At 39.8% G+C, this 20,647-nt stretch overlaps 1 protein-coding gene across 1 annotated transcript in view; it reads left to right on the top strand.

Annotated features, from left to right (window-relative positions):
* Positions 1 to 20,647, top strand: part of LOC101580163 (teneurin-3-like) — a 226,837-nt gene that overhangs the window by 154,352 nt on the left and 51,838 nt on the right. The gene's annotated exons all lie outside the window — the stretch shown is intronic.

Genomic DNA, 20,647 nt, shown 5'->3' with positions numbered 1-20,647 from the left:
TACTAAATACATTGAAAAGAAAAGAAAAAAAAGAGAGAGAAAAGAAAAGAAAATATGATCCGGGGAATAAATGGCTTTCTGAAGGAAATAGCTTGTTCCTTGCCCCTGTGCTCTGATTTCAGGGTGTATTACAGTAGGCTACCCACTCACCTGATCCCAAAATAACTCCAAAATAAATGACTTTTGTAAGTATAAATATAAAATTTTATTTATTTATTTAAATTTATTTTTAAATAAAGAACTACTCAAAATATGACACATATATTTCCTCATTTAAAATTTCAGATCAGATCTCTTATTCCTTGGATATTTGTGCACCTTTTTTTTGTTTATTTGTTTTGTTTGCTCAGTTGAGGGGCTTTCTAAAGAAATACAACCACAGTACTATCGTCCATATAATGTTCATGACAGTCTTAGGTTTCTGGTTTCCAACTCTGATATTGTATATCTCCTTTCTCATTTAAACACTTACAGGCTTTGCATTAAGCAGAGATAATATGTGACTGCTAATTGTAGGAGAATTCATTATGTCTACATATTCAAGCTGTTTGTAAATATTTTGGAAATTTAATGAGCATGCTAAATACAAGGTGTGGTTGAAAAATAAAATGAATATTTAGAGCTTTAAGAATTATTACAGTAAAAGATTCATTGTCATTAATCACCCTCAAAATATTGTGTTGTTTAGAACACATACGATTTTTCTCACCACTTTTTGAAGTAGTTTTGAAAGTCTACTTTGGGAATATTTTTGTTTTCACTCTTCTGGTGGCCTTGACATCATCAATCCATTCAGAACACTTACCCCTCATGGTTGTTTTGTTTTGTTTTGTTTTTAAGATATGGTCTGGGTATGTAGTCCAGGATGGCCTTGAATTCACTGTGATCACCCTGGCCTCTGCCTCCAGGGTGCTGGAATTACACAAGCCCTGCACCACGCCCAGCTTTCCTGGTCATTCTGACTTCGGGAAAGAGCCAGAAGTCACGTGGTGCCAGATCTAGTGAATGAGGTGGATGAGGATGTGCTCTGCCATTTTCTATACAGCTGCCTTTTCATTGGATGGAACTGAGCAGCAGCATTGGCTGTACTTTTAATCATACCTCAGAAAGAAACAGAATAAGACTTCCAGAACTGCCTCAGAAAGCATCAGGAACAATAGAAGAGAGATGGATTTTAATAAAAAGGCACTATTTTGAGGAGAATTAATGACAATATACTTTTTACTATGTTGTATTTTTAAAATTTGAACACAACATGTATCTGAGCAAGCCTTATACAATACCATGATGTTTATTTTACCATCATTTAATTTCCTTAGTATTTTCTTTTTCTTTTTTTTCCTTTTAAAGAGAATAGAAAGTAATAGATCAGACATTAGGAGTGATACACAATTTCACAACAAGTAAAAAAACCCAAATGATAGGTATTCAACAGTGTTTGCTATATTGCACACTGTTGCTGAGTATTTTCTCTTAGGTTTTATTGTTTGTTTTGCAGAGAGCTAAATGCTCAGTATTCACAGTGCACTTGAGCTTTGTAGCTGCACCATGCCTGGCACTACGGCTCTGCAAGTGAAGGGAAAAGATGGGGCTCTTGCTCTTAAGAAATGAGCTACCGGGGCTGGGGAGATGGCTCAGTGGAATAAGCACTTCTCTGCCAAGTGCAAGGGCCTGAGTTCGAACCCTGGTTCTGCCAAAAAAAAAAAAAAGATAAATTAGGGGCTGGTGAGATGGCTCAGTGGTCTAAAGCACCTACTTAGAACAAGCTTACCAAAGCACAGGGACCGCGGTTCAATCCCCCAGCACCACATGCCAGCCAGCCCCACCCCTTGGGGGGCTGAGCTGGACACACACACACACACACACACACACATACACACACACACACACTCTCTCTCTCTCTCACACATAAATAAATAAAAAATTAAAAAAAAAAAAAAGAAATGAGCTACCTAGGGAGATGCAACATGTCACTGTGGCTTAATATGACACAGAATTCAGCTTCTTTAAAAAGTCAGTGAAATAACTGGTCATTTAAAGGCAAATTAGTTAGGAAAAGTTTGAAAGAAATAGTAATAGTGTTTCAGCTGATGAAGTTTGGAAAGATAAAGACAAATGATATACACAGCTGAGTAGGTGTGTGGAGTCAGGTAAGATCCATATACAGAGCCACCAAAGGAGTCCATTGTTCTCAGAGAGCAGTGTTTCCAGAAATGCACTGGTGACTTGCCATTGCTACTGAAATTAGATTGAAGCCGTTAACTGTTTAAGAAAATATGCACACACTTTTAAATACTAATATACAGAGATTGAAACTGATCTTTGAGCATTAAAATTGATCATCAATGAACTTACTATAGCAGCCACACTTGGGGAAATGTTTTGCTGGTGTCCTCCCCTGGCATTGTCTCCTGATGTGGCCACTCATTCTGTCTTGAACTCTTCTCTCTGTACCCATCTCAACGCTTCTGAGTGACCATTAGTCTTAGTTTCTTCCATTGCAATCCCCTAAACCAGAGAGCAGAGTTTTCAGTTCCAAGGGTGTTGCTAGGGGTACGGGCAGAGTAGCATGAGTCCAGCTGTCTTCCATCACAACCCAGTGACCCCTGAGGCCAGCTGAATCTTAGCAAAAGGGGCAGTGGACATGCAGGCTGCCCCATGTTTCTCGTTCTCATTTCTTGCCAGAAACTTCACCAGATTTTCCTCCTTCTTTGGCATTCAGTTGAGAGAAAGTTCTCACCAAACCTGTATGTCAGCACAGCTGAAGAGCCTCACTGTATTTACCTTCTTTCCCTGCCAGGCTCTTTTGTAGATGCTGAAGGCTGAGAGTGATGACTGTTGGGAATAGGTCTACCAGGTGCCAGGCCATGGAAGTGCTAGTCAGCCACGCTATTTACAGTGCTCACAATGTGGGAAACTCAGTCTTTTGTCTTCAGCTTCAGTCTCGTGTGGTAAATGCCAGCAAGTTCTCTAACTAACCACTAACATTTCTCACCCAGGTTACCTGAAAAGACTTGATAGTCTCTCTCCTTCCAGTCCTGTTCCCTGTCCTTTCCTCCCAGTTCTATGGTACACTTCACACTTAGCAGACAAAGAATTCTTGAGCCCTGAATCAGATCACATCAAAATCCAGCCTATAATTCTGCTGTGACTTACAGTTGCCATTCAAATAGAATTCGACCTTAATACCTACAGCTAGCTCCGTGATCTGGCCCCTGCCTGGCCCTTCACCCTCACTGTCCCTCAAGTCCCCACCCATTCTTTCTACACCCGGCCACTTTGGCTTTGCGCTTATACCTGTGATAGGTCAGGCATTTGCCAATTCAGATAATTTGCAATTCCTGTTTCTTCTGCTTGAAATATCCTTTCATCAGTTCTCCATTTCTGCTTCATGCCTTTCATTCCTAATGAATGAATGAGTTTATTAGTTCATGTATCGCTTTCTGAGAAAGGCTTTTCCTGACCAGGTGAGGAAAATAGTTCTTCTTCCTCTCAACTATCTCTTTATTCCCTATTATCCTTACTTATTTTCCCCAAATTACTTGTGACTTCTGAAATTATTTACTGTTAAGTATTTACATGTTCCTTATAAGTTGCATGAGGATTGATTTGTCTATCCTGCTTGTCACTATGTGCCAGTGTCTAGAGATGTGTCTCCTGCGTAGTAGATTCTCAGTATATAGCTATTTAGTGAGAGGATGGGGGCCAGGGTTTTGGCTCAGTAGAATAAGCACTTGCCTGGCAAGTGCAGGGGCCTGAGTTCAATCCCTGGTTCCACCAAAAAAAAAAAAAAAACAAACCCCCCCCCCAAAAAAAAAAAAAAAAACAAGCAGTGAGAGGATGGTGGGTTAACTTAACAGAGTGTGTTAACTATAAATTATAGCTGTTGCATAGAATGATTGAACAGAAAGGCTTTACTATTTCTATGTTTTAGGAGAAGTTAACTTCAAAGTGAAGTGATTTAGCCAAGCTTGTGTAGTAGAAAAAGCAGAAATTGAAACTGAATGTAGTCTGACTCAAAAGAACAGGCTTTTCCTCAACCAGCCTGAAGCACCTCATGGAGGGGAAGGCGGTACAGCAACATATACAAAATAACTCAAGTCTATCACAAACATTCAAAGAAAAAAATTTGGAGGGGTGTGAGTGGGAATGTGTTAAATAATTCAACTGGCAACTACTTTTCAAACATTCACATAGAAGTTTGTGAAGTAAAATGAATAACTTGCCCATCTTAAGAATCCCCGGGCACTGTGGCCCCTCAATGCCTGTAATCCTGGCTATTGAGGATGAGGCAACAGGACTACAAGTTTGAGACCAACCTGGGCAATAGAGCTAAATTCAACTCAAAACAAAATGAGAGAGCAACATCTGGGATATGACTCAGAGCCAGAGCACTCACAGTGTGGTATACGGAGTCCTGGTTCAATCCCCAGTGCCATCTAAAAAGAGGGAACTAAATCTCAGAGACATGGGCCGGCCAAATAGCTCAGTGGATGAAAGTGTCTGCAAGCAGGCACAGGGGCCAGGGGTTTGATCCCCAGATCTGCTGTGCTGGCCCTGCCCCTGGGGCATGCCAAGATAGCAATTGAGACTGGGCATGGTGACACGTGCCTGTAATCCCAGCTCTTGGGAGGCTGTAAACAGGTGGATCACTATGAGTCTGATCAAGTAGTGAGACCCTGAACACCTTGTAGGCCCTTCTTCCCCCCCCCAAAAAAAAAAAAAAAGAAAAACCTCAAAGACGTGTTCTGTCTATCATGGGTTGTTTATGGCCCTGCTCTCTGGCAGTGCTTGTAGTGTGAGGAAGGAGTGTAACGCCCCCACGCAGTGGCAGTCCGGGGGGCCTGTCAGCAGTTTGCAAGTATGCATATGACAGCTGTCTCACACTGGATGAGCACATGGTTAACAGACAAATTTGCTTTAGATTATACAATGTAGACAGCCTCCAACTTAAAATCATTGGACTTAGTGATTTTTCAACTATAATGGTGCAAAAGCAATACATATTGAGAAGAAATTATGCTTGCTTCAGATTCTGAATTTTGATCTTTCCCCAGGCTATCTGTATGGAGGTGCTGTATCTCAACAGTTAGCACAGCTCCCAGGGGAGAGACAGCTAAGATCCTACAGTAGACTGTGCTGCTAAACTGTACTGTGGGGCAGGTTGGGTGTATTAAATGTGTGTGCAGCTTTTGGTTTTTTCAACTTCTGATGGGTTTCTCAGATTGTAAGTTGAGAGGCATCCATCTATCTTTAAATATCTTTGATGGAAAAGTTTTGAGTTTAGAAAAATTAAGATCGTAAACATATTATTTGGCTTTTTACAAGTCATTGAGATTGATTCAGAAGACAATTTATTCCACAGTTTATTTATTTTTCTTTCTGTCTTTTCTTTTTTTTTTTTTTATTTTAGGGAGAGGTCTATAGGGTGTTCAGGGTCTCACTACTAGATTGGACTTGGAGCAATCTGCCTATTTACAGCCTCCCAGGAGCTGGGATTACAGGCACGTTCCACCATGCCCAGTCTCAATTGCCATCTCAGTGTGCCCCTGGGGTGGGGCCAGCATGTCAGGCCCTGGAATCAAACCCCGGGCTCCTGAACCTGCTTGCAGGTGCTTTAATCTGCTGATTATTTGGTCAGCCCCCTATTCCACAGTTTAGATCAGGAAACATCTAAGACTTTTGTGTGAGACCTGGAGGTATGCAAAAGTGAACAAGACAGAATCCTGGCCTGGTAGAGGCTTAATTTAGTGGAGTATTTGAGTTTCCCAGTGTTATGAAGTAAAATCCGAATTTCCTAGCATGGCTACTGAGTTGCTTCTGTGTCTGGGTGCTTGTATTGCCTTTCAGCCTTGTGTTTCCACCACGTAGATGACTTTCTAGGACACAGCATCAGTTTTGCCCAGGCTTACTGTGGTCCTGTTGCTCCTCTGGGGTACAGCATGGCCTGAGAAACCTTCTTGCAGGGGAGCTCCTACCCGCACCTGTGATGCTGCCTGACTCTTCTCTGAGAAGTCTTCTGTAACGCATCCTTCCTTCTTTTAGCTCATTGCTCTCTGTGTCTCCTGGTTGTCTCCTTGTGTGTCCCTCTGGATTGACTCTGTAAGGAACTAAATTGTAAGAATGGGTATCTCCAGTCTTAGAACAGGGAGTGGCATATGGTAAATATGTAGTAAATACTTGTTGACTGATTGAACAATGGTGTATAAATGAATGAAGCATATGATCCCTCTTTCTCTTGTACTGCTGATTCTCAGGGAAGCTCTTGAAACATAGCTAGCGGCTGACGCCTGATTTCTCAATCCTAAAGCTTTGGAAGATTTCTTGAACTTGCACATCCTTGACAGCTCTGCCCCTAATTTGTCTCTAGAGAGCCTAGAACCAAAGCTAGAAACAACAGGGCAATCAAACCAAACTAATGTTGCCAAATTTTTCTAGTTTCACATCTACAAAAGCCTAAGACTAATTTAATTTCTTAGAACCCTATTTGGTTGCAAGAAAGTCATAGAAAAACGAAGAGATGATCATTTTGACTTATTGAAGTGTATGCCCATTAGTGAACTCTAGCAGGGTTCCCCTGACAACCTGAGCACAGGTATGTTTATCCCTCACCACCTTCATCTTTGACTCTGTGCCATTAGGAAGACATCTGAAAGGCATCCAAAGGCAATATGCAGTTGACAAAAAAGCGTGGCAGTGCCTGGTCACTCTAAGATATCATATCATCACAGGAGAACTAAGATAAAATGGGATAGAAATAAAAACGCAAGGAGATAAGGACAAATCATTAAGTGCAAATGTAGATTCGAGTTGTAAGAGTACCTGTCATTTGTCAGATGCTATGTGGATACTTGTAAATTGTTACTCCATTTCATTCCATGACCTTCTCTGTGCACGCGTGAGGTTAGCTTTCCTGTTGTCGCAGTAAACTACCTGACACCTGCACCTTAAAGGGGAGGTCCTCTAGGCGCTGCTGCTTCCAAGGCTTCCGCTGGCTTCTAGGCAGGAAGACGCAGAAAGGCATGATGAAGTCAGCTGCTCACTGTGCGGCAACGGGAGGTGGTGTGCTGGAGAAGCACCAGAGAAGAAGATACCAGGGAAACACTGTCTCCAAGTTCACACACCCACAACCTGCATGAACACACTCAGACACTCAGACGTACGTTTTCCTGATGTCCTCAGTGTCTCTAAAACAACCAGGATTAGCCATTACACTTGCTAATCCTCTTGTTGAGAAGGCGGCCTCAGAGAGGCAGTGTGTCTGAGCCTAGGTGCAGAGCACCTTAGCTGTCAGAGCTGGGAGTGCAAGGAAAGGCCACCTGACTTGGAACGGGCTTCACTCCTTCCTCATGACATCTCCAAGGTGACGAAGGATTTACATAGACCAGAGAGGAAGGAGCACAGAGGCCAACATAGAAATAACCCAGAGAAGTGGCCTTGCCACAGGGTGGGGGTCTCTCCAGGCTCTCACTGGCCCCAGACTCTACCGTTTCTATGGGGCTTAAAGGAGCTGTGGAAAGTCTAATTAAATTCCACAACTCACAATTATCTTATTCTTCCCTAAACTGATTTTCTTAGTAATCTTATTAAAACTTGGACATCTCTAAAGGGGGCCATAAAAATTTTTCCCAAAACACTTTTTTCTGCTTGTCTTTTTCCTTTTTCAGCCCATGAAAAGCTGTTTTTGCCATATGAGTGCCTTCTGTTGTTTATGGAACAAACCACAATGCTACAGAACAATTTGGCACTGCTATATTTCTTCTAATGAGAAAAATATGAGGCTATAAAGATTTATTGTAAGAATTTAGGATACTTGAAGGTGGACATATTGACACCTGAATCTAAGCTTAGAGAAAAACAAAAACAGAGCCCTTCCCCAGGGGCACAGGTGCACAGGGTGACCTCGTAGAAACCTTGTGTCCAAGGGGTACATCCTTGCACACATGCGGAAAGATTTTCTATGTAAATTCCCTTTCTAAAAAATGAACAGTGCCCAGCTTGGTTGTAGGATTATTTTTCCCACAGAGTTAGGCTTTGCTCCCTCAGGATCTAACCAAGCAGTAGAGACATTTTCTCTAAAATACCTTTTCTGTAATATTTTTTCCAATGTTACACAATGTTGTCATTCTGAGACAGTGATCTCTATATTGTTAGAAAAAGATTGTGTCTACAGCAGCTACCAATTCAAGATGAATTTTGGGGGTCAAGTTCCTTTGAAATGACAGATCATTGTGTGGCCCTTAGGTAAATACTCCTGCTTTGATCTATTTTTCTTCCCTTCTCTCTGAAGATAGGCATTAAGCACTTACTATATGCTAGGCTTTGAGAGTACAGTGTATGGGCACTCACTCTCTGCCCTTGAAGAACTTGTAATGGACTTACAGATGAATCAAGGACCACTTGCATGACACTAAAGCAACATGCTAAAGGAGCAAATTGAGCTTGGGATTTGCACAAGTTGCCAGTATGAGGGGACTCTGCAGGGAACCAAGATCATTTGGAGTCATATTTGCAGATACCCACTTTGCATGCCCCATACCTTCTGTCTTTAATAGTTGGATGAGGGTGTGTGTGTGTATGTGTGTGTGTGTGTGTGTGTGTGTGTGTGTGTGTGTGTGTGAATCATCATTTAAGAGGTTTACTACTGACACCATGAAGAGCTGGAGAATGAGGGGTTCACCCAGAGCACTGCATGCAGTGAATCACAGAGGTGTGAGGGAGCACTGTGCAGTCCGCAGCTGGGCCGCTTGCAGACACACACCCGTTCTCCCCATTACTGGATGTTGGCTTGTGTGAGGCATCTTGCAAATGTTCACTGTGTCATCTCACTTCAGCCTTGCTATAGCCCTCCTGAGGTTCTAATATTCCTGTACTTTTAGCTGAGGTACTGCAGCCGTGGGTGTCATAGGCAACCAATTCCATGTTCAGGAAATGACTGAACCTGACTGGCCACCCATCACCCTAACCTACCCCAAAAGCATCCTTAGGACACTCAGCATGAGAAATTCAAAGGCAGTCCTCATCCCAACCAGACTTGGCAAACAGGGGCAGCCACAAGGGGAGTGATCATTTGTCAGGAGCTGAGTGGAAAAAATGCTGCCTTCCACACAAGGAAATCTGGAAGCTTCAGTTATGACATGTACTTCCAGTTGACAGAATGGAACAGTGCATCTGTATTCCTTTTTCTTATCCTCCTACTCTTTTTTTTCTTTCTTGAGATATGAAATGTGGCCAGATCCAATGGGTATGAACTGAGGAAAGATGAGATTTGCAATCTGTAAAGGAATCCTAGTACTTGAAGGAGGGGTAGACATGGTTGTGTTTTCCAATGGCATCTGTTGCTGTTAAGTCCCTGGACAAAACAAAGGAACAGACAAATTTTGCTTCTGACTCTGGACCTTTCCAGCACCTTATGACTCCTGGTCTTCAGGCTTCCTCCTCCTTCTTCAGAGGCTCCCACCCCAAATTCCTTCCAAATCTTTCCTCCCTTTGGCTCACCTCAATCAAAACTCTCTTTCCCTGAGCCCTCAATTAATTAGATCTGATTATCTAATTAAACTAATTCGCAATGAGGTATGAATGAGGCTTAACCCTCCCTGGGGACGTTTGCATTTTAAAAGAGGAGCTTGTTAACCCAAATGCCTAGGCAGTGGCAATTAGTGGAATGTGTGAGAGATATTTGGGGGGCTTGGGGCTTTCCTGTGCTCTCTGCTTTATGCGCCCTTACAGACCTGGCATAACCTCAGGGTTTCCTCTACCAGGAAACCAAGATCATTTGGAGTCAGATTTCCAAATGCCCACTTCGTACACCCCATGCCTTCTGCCTTTAATAGTTGGATGAGGTAGGGGTGTGTGTGTGTGTGTGTGTGTGTGTGTTAATCATCATTTAAGAGGGTTTCTACTAACACCATGAAACTTCAGTCATGATTAGGAAGCAATTTCTTTTCCTAGAATTAGCCTGAAACTCAGGAAGTGGAGACCTAAGGATGTTAGTGGCAAAATTTTAAGATTTCTAGATTTAAGATCTAGATTCAAAATTTAGTGTTTCTAGATCCCACACAGCCATCATGGCTGCCCAGAAACATTTCAACACTCTTTGTGGGTTTTCTTCATCCTAACTTTTAATCCCTAAACTCATTCTATTTTTTTTTTTAAATGGGAAAAATAGATGCATTTGTATTGAAGCCTGGAGCAGACCTAAAGCAGAGGTTGACCAGAGTGAGAGTGTTGGGTTGAAAGCAGCTTTCAAAGTCCTCTCCCCTGCCATCCCCTGGGCCACTGTGTGAGGAGACACAAAGGCTGTTTTGTTCCCCAGTGCCCGCGAGCTAGAAGTGAAGTAGTTCATTCTAGCAAGATCTATATTAAGGAAGTGCTCTGGGAACCCAACCCTAAACCTGCTGTACTACTGACCGTGGCCTTGCATTAACTAAGACTGCCATACATCATTTCCTCCCTGACTCTGTATCCCTGTACATAGACACAAAAATGTGGGCTGCTCCTTTTTTAGGATATGACTCAGAATTCCTGAAAAAAATAAGAATATAGAGAAGCATCACTTACGTACTTATTATCATTTTCTTAAAGTCCCTTGATGTAACACTTCTGCTATGCTTATATGCTTTGCAGATTTTTCAATAAGTTTAATGGCTCTCTGTTCTTAAAATGTTGAGAGGTAGGATGAGGACAGGCCCTATGATTTGATATTATTGACAAAGAGTGGCATTTTCCACTCTCTTTGGAGTGATAGAGTAAGAGAATTATTTTATGTGAATGCTAAATGATTTTACATAATTCATTCCTGTAATATTTAAATTAATCAACTTTCCTGGCATGGAAAGAAAAGTGATGCCTACTATGGGTGATACAAGACACAGTATCTCATTCGCTCAGGAATATGTATGCGGCATAATGTAGTGTATGTGCGCTCTCCTAGTTCTCACGGTTCAAGATTGTAACCCTTGTAGCAAAAACAGCAATATTAATACTGTAAGGCTTCAAAAAGCAGAGCTCCTACCCAAGACCAAAACAAATAATATAACGGGAAGCAGTAAAAATTGTGATTAAACCCTTCATCCGATTATTTTTCATTTCACATGCTATTTCAAGCTCTTATGTTTTGCTTTGTAGAAGAAATAAGTGTGACATCTCAACAAAGCACTCACAAAAAGGGACATAACTGTTTACATAGATATATGTTAACTATCAGGTCCTAAAAATTAAAAAAGTGAACTGACCAGTTGGGAACAAAAAAAAAAAAAATTAAGTTAGACTTAAGTGATTTTAATCATGAAATCTTAAAAGGTGAGAACTAGAAATTATTATGAAATTAAATCATTATGAAATTATTCAATATGCTATTATGTCTTCTACCACAATATTTATTTCACTGTTAAATATATGAAAACTCTTTTTGAGTGTGATCAAAGTGGATTTTTCTTGATAAGGTTGTAAAGTAAATCATTAAGGGAAAAAAACCTGTGGTCGTTTTGATTTATCTGCAAGTGATACATCATGAAAGAAAGTTCTAAGCGAGAGATGTTTATAATGGGAGCAATCTTTTTTGCCTACCAAAAGATTTACCAGGTCTTAAGTCGCTCTAACTAGTGGGGGTTGTCAATGAACAGGAGACATTGAAGTTCCTGGATTGCATAGACTTACAGTTTGAGTTTGAAGAGCTTCCATTTTGGATAAAGTGTTTCTCAGCACTGTGAATTTACATATTTAGATTTCTGCCTACGATTGTGATTTGTTACTTTTTCTTTACCAAAAATACATTTTAAATATTATAAGATTAATATAAAATAAATCTTTTTATTTTTACTTCTTTTTTGTGGTGTTGCGAGTTTGAACCAAGAACTATGTATAGTACAGAAGCATTCCACCACTGAGCTATATCTTAGCTCTCATTTCTTATTTTTATTTCTACTGGGGGTGGTGTTAGAGATTAAAGCCAGGGCCTCATGCATGCTAAGTGGGTCACTGAGAAAACCCCAGCCCTAATATTTCATTAAAACCTTATTTGTGCTAATTTGCCCTTATTCTTGTGTGCAGTATTCTTTATTTCTCATTTTGATAGAATGGGCTCCTGGGAAGGAAAATACAAGTTTCTATTTGTTTGGAAAGGAAAGTGAGTACTGAAGAGAAAAGAAATCAGGGGCATATGTAATAAGAAAAGATAGATCGGACTGCACTCTAATTTTACATAATATTTTAGAGCTAATCTCTTTGAACGAGTCCCTAGTTTGTGAGCTATAAGGTGCCAGTAATATTACTCACCTCGTTATAAAGAATAAATGAAATAGTCTACAGGGAGCACCTGGCAATACATTGCACATTGTGGCAGCCGACGCATGCTGGATTCGTCTCTCCTTTCCCTTCATGGTAAAGATCTCAGATCCAAATATATTAATGGAGGTCATAGTTGAAAACCAAGTCATGTTTGCCAAAGATCAGCTCTTTAATTATTTGTGTATTTGTCAAACCATGTGACCTTGTCACTTTCATAAACCAAAATATAATAAAGCATTGATAATTTTATATGGTTTGACCTAATATTAAAATTAATAATCTATACAGTTTTTCAGGACAAGAGTGTTTCTGATAAAAGGAATTCTTTCTTAGAGATGAAGTTGCTGTTTTTAAAACAAGCTGACCATTTGATTCTATATTTCCCTTCCACAACACAGACTGAAAATAATAATTCACCATTCTATAGTCTCCAGAGGCTCTTCATTACCTGTTAGATTTATGAGTAGAAGTACCCCTTGATCCTCCAGACCCCAGCCCTGCTAAGCTGCTTTGCTTCAGGACATATTTACATGTTAATTCCCAGGACTCTATATTAACCATACACTAATAATCACTTTTCATATTAGCCATATGCTAATAATAGCTCCTTGTATCCCTGAAGCCCTCTACTTGTGTAATTCAGGCCCTTCTGGGTGGCAAGTCCAGATAGATTGCATCATAGTAGGGGCTTATTGTAGATACAAGGGGAGTATAGAAAACAGGACTGGGACAGTGGCCTCAGAGAATGCCTTGACTAAGCCATTGATGAATACCCAGGATTCCAGCATACTGTAGGCCTCTGTCCCAGGCCTGGGACTCATTAACGTTGGAGTGATTCAATTCCTTGCTCTGCATCTATTGTTCCTTTGCTTGCACACTGAGGGCCTTTCTCTGGCCTTTCTCTGCTCCTCCCACACTTGGCCCATATCTTAGCTTCTGTGCAGGTCTTTGAGCTCGCAGAGCACCTCTTCTCAGTCTATCCAAAGTGGTGCATCTCATTCTGTTGGTACCAGATCAAACATGACTCCTTTCAGAGAGAACCATGCCCCTCCCAGCACGCTTACTTCACCAAGGCACATTCCCCCGGCATTTGCATAGCACCTATCTCAATGTATAATTGTTACCTGCATCTGCTTATTTGTTTTTCTGTTTCTTCCAGTGAACTGAAAGCTGCTTGAGACCAGATTATGTCTGTTCTCCACCCTTCTAGCCATAGTATGTAGCAAAAACTCGGCACATGATAGATCCTTAAGAAATAGTTGCTAAAATGTATAAAGGGGAAGAAACTCCTTCAAAAAGTTTATGATACCATGACAGATACTCCAAGCCTTCTCACGGAGATGAACTGTCTCGTAGAATCTCTTCAAGTGCTGCTATTTGAAGGACTCTTAGTCTGGGTACCTCACCAAAAGTGGGGTCCAGTTTGCCAAGCTCCATGTTTTTTTGTTGTACTTCCTTCTGTTGAGGTTGAATGTATGTTTATTCATGTTGCCTCACACACTGTTGCTTCAAGGAAATTGATAAAGGAGCAAAATAATGGTAAAACCATAAGTATCCTTTTTCCTGGTGCGTACCCAAGGATAAGGCCATTCAGAAATTTGTCATTCGGAGCATAGTAAAGGCTGCCACCACCAGGGACATTTCTGAAGCGAGTGTCTTCATGGGTTAAGTGCTTCCTAAGCTCTATGTGAAGCTCCATGATATATGTGTGAATTGTGCCATTCACAGCAAAGCGGTCAGGAATCAATCTCATGAAGCCTGCAAGGACTGAGCACCTCCACCCTGATTTAGACCTGCTGGTGCTGCCCCACAACCTCCACCAAAGCCCGTGTAAGGGGAGCTGGGTCTTAATGAACTGGGGAAAACTGTGCTTGAGAAGGAAATAATAAATTGAATGTTATACTTTATACAGCATGTTGAATATACCTGCCAGAGGTCGATTGGGTTAATTCAACCTATCCAAGTTTAAGTTGACACTCTGAAAATGAATAAAGAGGAACATACTAGAAGTGGGGGAAAAAAGGGAGGGAGAAGATGACATGTAATGCTGCTTGTATTTGCTCATGTTACACAGGAAGGTTGATGTTTTACTGTGGATCAAGGTCATAGAAATTAGGCAGGAATACTCTATCTTTTAGACATCTTAAAATTATATATCTTAGAGTTAGCACACATCTCAAATAATTTAGATCAACCCTTTACTTCCAGAAAAACAAGGTACTATTATCCCCCATTGTAGAGATGAGACAAATAAATTAAATTACCTGCTGTGGTCACATGACTGAACAATGACTGATAGCTGAGGATAAAGGATAGTGGGGTGGCAAAGATAGTTGTAAAAAGCCAGTATGCTATTAGGGTGTGTTTTCCATTATGCTACAAGCAGGGTGATTATTTTCCATCTTGATACGGACAGAGTAAAATACCTGCTATATGCCAGTAAACCATTATTTATCAAAATAGTTTTTTTTTCCTTCCTGGAAGGAGAAAGAAAGGAAGGAAAGAAGGAAAGGAAATAGAGAAGGCACTTCTACTGTAAATGACTGATTTCTATGTCCTTATATTGGAAAGGGGACAGAAATCACCTTTTCTTATTTTGTACTATGTTTTGAATTGTGAGATTTCATGCCTTACATTAAAAAAATCGACATTACAATGTAGGGTTGATATAGCTGGGTCAAAGATCTGACAGTAGAATTTAATACCTTGAGAATTTCAATATTGGCACACAATGATGACTCATGCCTACCTGCAGCCTCAGAGATGAGTGGTCAGGACCAATTCTAATGAAGTGAAAATAAATTTACTCCTGTCTTACATTTGTATTTATTAATTTTACATTTTAAAATGAGATGCTGTGTGTCCATACACCAGTAGAGAATAAATATATTTTGCTCTGTCTGCTGTAGAAGTTTCTAGCTGGTTTGCTCTCTTGCCCTTCCCAGTTCCGGAGTTTCTGCTCTGCAAGCCTGACTGGAGGAAGCTGATGCTTCTCCGCAGCCCACAGGCGCTCACTCCACTTCCAAGGAAGGGAGATTTTGAGAAATGATAGAAACAGACGGACAAACTTTCCATTTCATGCACAATTCATTTTTTTAAAATTTTTTTTTTTAACATTTATTTTGTGTGTGTGTGTGTGTGTGTGTGTGTGTGTGTGTGGCCGGCTCAGCCCACCAGGGGGCGCGGCTGGCCGGCATGTGGTGCTGGGGGATTGAACCTTGGTCCCTGATGTTTTGCCAAGCTTGTTCCAAGTAGGTGCTTTAGACCACTGAGCCATCTCTCCAGCCCCATAATTCATTTTTTTAAATGATGAATTTCAGAGTAATTGACTTCACTTTATACTGAAGTGAACCTTTGATCTCTCTTAGGTTGGCATTTCCAGGCTGGCTATGGTTTTTAGGCGAGAGAAAAAAATGGTGATCCTTTTACTATATTCATTAGACTTTTGAATTATAAAACTACTTATTTTTAATTTTTAAATATTTTAACCATGTATGTATGTATGTATGTATGTATTTGACATAGGGTCTTACTTTGTAGCTTGGAGTCATAGTGATTCTCCTGGCAGGTGCCTACAACACTGACCAAACTTCCCCGCTCTCCTCATAGTGATTCTCCTGTCTCAGCCTCCCCAGCACTGGGGTTACAGATGTGTGCCACCACTCCTAGTTTTGGTGGCTGGCACAGCGTGCCTGGATTCCAGGGCTAGCACAGCATGTGGTACTGGGGATTGAACCCGGATCCTTGCGCTTGCCAGGCAGGCACTTAGACCGCAGAGCTATCTCCCCAGCCCTTACACCTACTTTTTATAAAGAAAAATAATATATACATTTGAAAGAAAAGTGAAGAGGACTGTATTTGCACGTACTCAACTTTAGTAGCAAGGTTGATTAATTAGCCATCGGCAGGCTTCCTGTTACTTTCCTTTTGCTTTCATAAAAACTCATCACTTTGGCAGGAGCTTTTCAAGGAGATGGAATTTATTGCATGACAATGAAACATTAGGCTGTTCTATTGCTTCTTTATTTGCTCCCCAAATTTCTTCCTTCCCTTCCTTACAATTTCATCCAATATTTGAATTAGGTTGTATTTTGCTTGCCTGTGTAAAATTGTATTTTTAAATGATACCTGTAAAAATGACAATCCTCATATTAATAGCTTGCATTTGCCACCTCCTACACTCACATACCTACTTCGGCAGAAGGCTGAGTATTTGACAGGTAACATGATGAAATTTAGAAAACAGGCTGAAGTTAATTGAGGTTAGTGAGAAAAATACTACTGTCAATTTCCAGTTTTTTCTATAATTATTTTAAACTCATGAATAATCAATTAAATGAGACAGAAACACACATTTAAGAGCATCTTGAAACTTCCCACTCCTGGAAACATCAGCAAAGAGGAGCCTCTTGTGACGCTCTGTACCATACAGCACGCCACTGACTTTTTGCAGATAGCATAGTTTTCTTTAAAAATGATGCTTCTTTTGAAGTGACAGAATGACTATACTAGGAAGAGGACGTTGAGCATGTACAGCCATAAAATTGCCTTTTCAGTGACAAGTTAGCTGAACTGCAGCACCAGGAGTAAGTGTAGTATAGGACCATAAAGACCTGAGTTCAGGGGCCTATTCTAAGAAAGATAAACAGCAACGAGACACTGTTCTGCATCAGGGAAAGCCCCACAGCCCTGTGCTCTCTGAGTGCGCGGTATTACCATTTGAATTTCGATATACTAAAAGAGAAGGAAAAGAAAAAAAAGACTAATTTAAAAAGGAATGTAAAAGAGAAGGAAAAAGGAAGAGGAAAAAAAAGGCAGTCCTGAAAGGATTCACTTGACTAATACAGTTTCTCTTAAAGTCTAATAAGTTGTTTTATGAGCCCACCTAATTACCTTAGAATATATGCATTAATTTATTTTACTTGAAAAATAATTGTTAGTGCCTGTGTCCAGTACATAAGGATTATGTTTACTATATGGAGTTTGTACATAGCCATCTTAATTCTTATTTTTTGTCGCCTTCCCCTCAAATTCCTTCCTAGTCCCTCCCAGCTCTACTGTCTCCCCCTTCTCATTTGCATAAGCTCTTTCCATTTTTCTTAACTCTTTTTTAACAAGTCCCTTTTCTCTCCCTTCCCTCCCCAAACGGGTTGTTTTAAACTATCATTCACATGTTGTTTTCCAGTTTTAATATTCCTTCCCCATCTTTTCTTATGTGAATGCTTTGAACATTCATTCATTTGTAAAATGAGAAGGAGCATTTTGTTTTTATGTTGTTGTCTGTGTGTGGTGAAAGGCATGTTAAAGACTCTGATCTTCTGGCTAGGGGTATGGCTCAGTGGTGGAGTGCTCGCCTAGCATTCGGAAGCGTCAGGATCCCTACATATCCCAGCCCTACAAAAACCAAGAGATTCTGCTTTGTGGGTTACTCTTGCAGTCCTATTCAGCAAACTTTTATAGCATCTCCATGAATGTTCCAGAGTAGCTTGACTTTGCTGAAGGGTACTGCATTAGTTGTTTTAATGGTAAGATATATAACGCAGGATATTTAGTAACCCATAACATTTACTTTTTGTTTTTATATCTGCACTATTTTTCCCTTTAATAAATAAAGCAAAAAAAAATTTTTAACAAGCTAAAATGAAAATATCACTAAATATGTCTGGCCAAAAGCAATTGTAAAAGAAGATAGAAACTTGAAGCCAAGAACTGGTTTTGGAAACAATATTTAGGGAACACATGATAGATTTGTGTTTTTATTTAATTCTAAAATGGAAAGATAGCCAGGGCTTTCATAAGGTTCACACGGAGAGCTGTTCATCTGACAAGTCATTTTTCCTTTAGAGTGCTGGCTCTGGAGGCATCCTTTCTAATTTCCATGTGAGAAGACAGACTTTTGTCATTAAGAACTGAGCTTCCAGGTATGAAGACCTGAAATCTCTGTGCATGGAGAGTCATCATTTTGACTAATGGAGGATCCTGACCACACATCATCCTAAGCACCTCTTCACAGTGTGTCATTTTTCCAGCTCAGTTGATTTTTGATATATCTCACTTTATCAGTCACTGAAGTGGAAATTTCATCACTCTTATATGCTTTTTGAGTTTTTCTTAGTGTTTGTTTGTAATAGGTTTTATGGGTGATTAGTTATGGGAATTGCAGCATTCTTGGTGATGGGACCCGATCTTAATTTCACTCATGAAACCTGTTTCTCTCATAAACTGCCATAAACCATGGATAGAATTTATTTTCCATCTAAATATACCTTGTTCAAATTAGTGCATATAGTTTTCATAACTATTAGTATGAAAATTAGTAGCTGAAATTATCTGCACTAGCTCCAGCATCTGAGGCCTTTCCAACTCTGTGGTGTGAGGCCTTGGTTACTATTCAGGGACATGTGATGACTGATTGCTTTGCTATCAGATGTCAGGATTTTACCAAAGCCCCACTGAACAATATTACGACATAACAGTAATATTTGTGTTACTTTGGCCGATGATTATTTTTGTCTTAAAAGCTTTCACAGTAAAACATGAGAAATGGTAATGGCTACCATTTTATTTTACCTCATGTGACCACACGTACTTGCTGCAGCAGTCAACATAGTGTCATGGACAAATGCATAGATCTTACGTCATATTAACCTTGTTTTGAGCCTTCCCTGTGCTTCACAGCAGTGATGTGGCCTTGGATGAGTTCACTTTTCCAGTCTAGTTTTCATCATGTGTTAAAAAAAGGGTCAATAAAAAGTCAAACCAATAGGTTTCTTTTTGGTAGAAATTAAATGAGATAACGCATGTAGAATGAATATTTGGTGAGTGTTTAATAAGATTTAGTTACGAACGTTAAACTTATTTTATTTTTTGCTCAACAACTTTTTAGGAATTCTGGGGCTGTTAAAATCCTCAGATTAACTATATGGTAATTTTTAATGATTTAAATTTTAATTTCAGGGCTTTCTCCCTTGTTTTTATATTACATAATTATAATTAGAATATTCTCTTGAACCCTTATTTTTTCCAGATATAATGGGGACATATAAATATTACAGCAAATTTTGTTTTAATAGGTTTCTAGCTACAGCATCACATTCCTATTGTTCAAGAAGAAAATTTGGAATAGAGCATGAAGACTCCATAGGAGATGGCAAGTGAAAATAGACAAAATGTATAAACCATATTTAGTAGTGGCAGTGGGCAATGCCCTACAGAAAATATTCTATTATTTGTGTCTTTCAAGAAAATTAATATTTCTATTAAAATTAGCTCTGATGTCTCACCTGCGTTTGTTTGAGACATCAAAGTTCAAATAAATAAGGAAACTATTGATTATTGAAGACATATTGTGTGCAAAGACAGAAAAATAGACATCAGAATACGGTTTTCTGTTGGAGTAACTGAAGGGTTGATAAAATAGTTCAGAATAGTTGAATAAAAAATGATAGCACAATAAAACTTCAGTTACAATCAGCACTGCCCCTGCTTTCTAGAGTTCAGGATGAAATAGGAGTGATACAGCATAAAACTGTTTTGCTTAGATGTAGACCGGAGAATTTGTGGGGTATACAGACCTGCTATAGCCTTGCAGTGGATTTCAACCACTGTGGCCTGGCTTCTCCCTGCCCTCTTCCAGCTGAGGGTTGCTAGCAAAGTGAGATCCTCCTATCACAAATCCTCTCCTATTCTCTCCTTTTCAGCATGAGGGAAACAGAGTTGCACTAGTTATGAACATGGTATGTTCGTCTACCACAGAGCCTCCCGGTGGTAGTCTAATTCAGCAATTTTTACATGTTTACAGAAATATGAGGATTCACCCCTGAAGGCACAGGAAAAGATATAATCAAGGGAGTGAATGACTCTCCTTAAAAAGCAATACACTTGGACTGGGGATGTAGCTCCATGGTAGAGTGCTAGCCTCGCATGCCCAGGGCCTTCAGTGTAATCCTCAGTATCATGAAAAAGAAAAAAGCAATAGCCTGTTAACAAATAAGTCTTAAAGGCCAGTGAATGAAGGGATGAAGACTGCTTTCATCTTTCTCCCAAAACTGAAAGGCATTGATTTGCAATGGAAATAATTGCATTATAATTATGTGTGACTTTTCAATGTTGTTTTGAGTCTTTGATTCCTTTCAAAGTCCAACCAAATATTAGGGTTTCAAAGTATACAATAAACACTGTAGGGGAGGGTTTGTTGAACTAGCAAGTTAGTTGTGATTAGACTAATAAAACATTTTTTTAATATACTGTCCATGAGTATATGAATTTTATTATTGATAATCTATATTTTGATGTTTTTCCATTTACCCACTTTTTAGACATGATTTATCATCTTTTTCCTTAATTTTTAACAGTGTTG

Source organism: Octodon degus, unplaced genomic scaffold (genome assembly GCF_000260255.1).
Source record: "Octodon degus isolate 3935 unplaced genomic scaffold, OctDeg1.0 scaffold00157, whole genome shotgun sequence".
Taxonomy (NCBI): domain Eukaryota; kingdom Metazoa; phylum Chordata; class Mammalia; order Rodentia; family Octodontidae; genus Octodon; species Octodon degus.
Note: the sequence above shows the minus strand (reverse complement) of the source record. Positions and strands in the feature narration are given on the sequence as shown.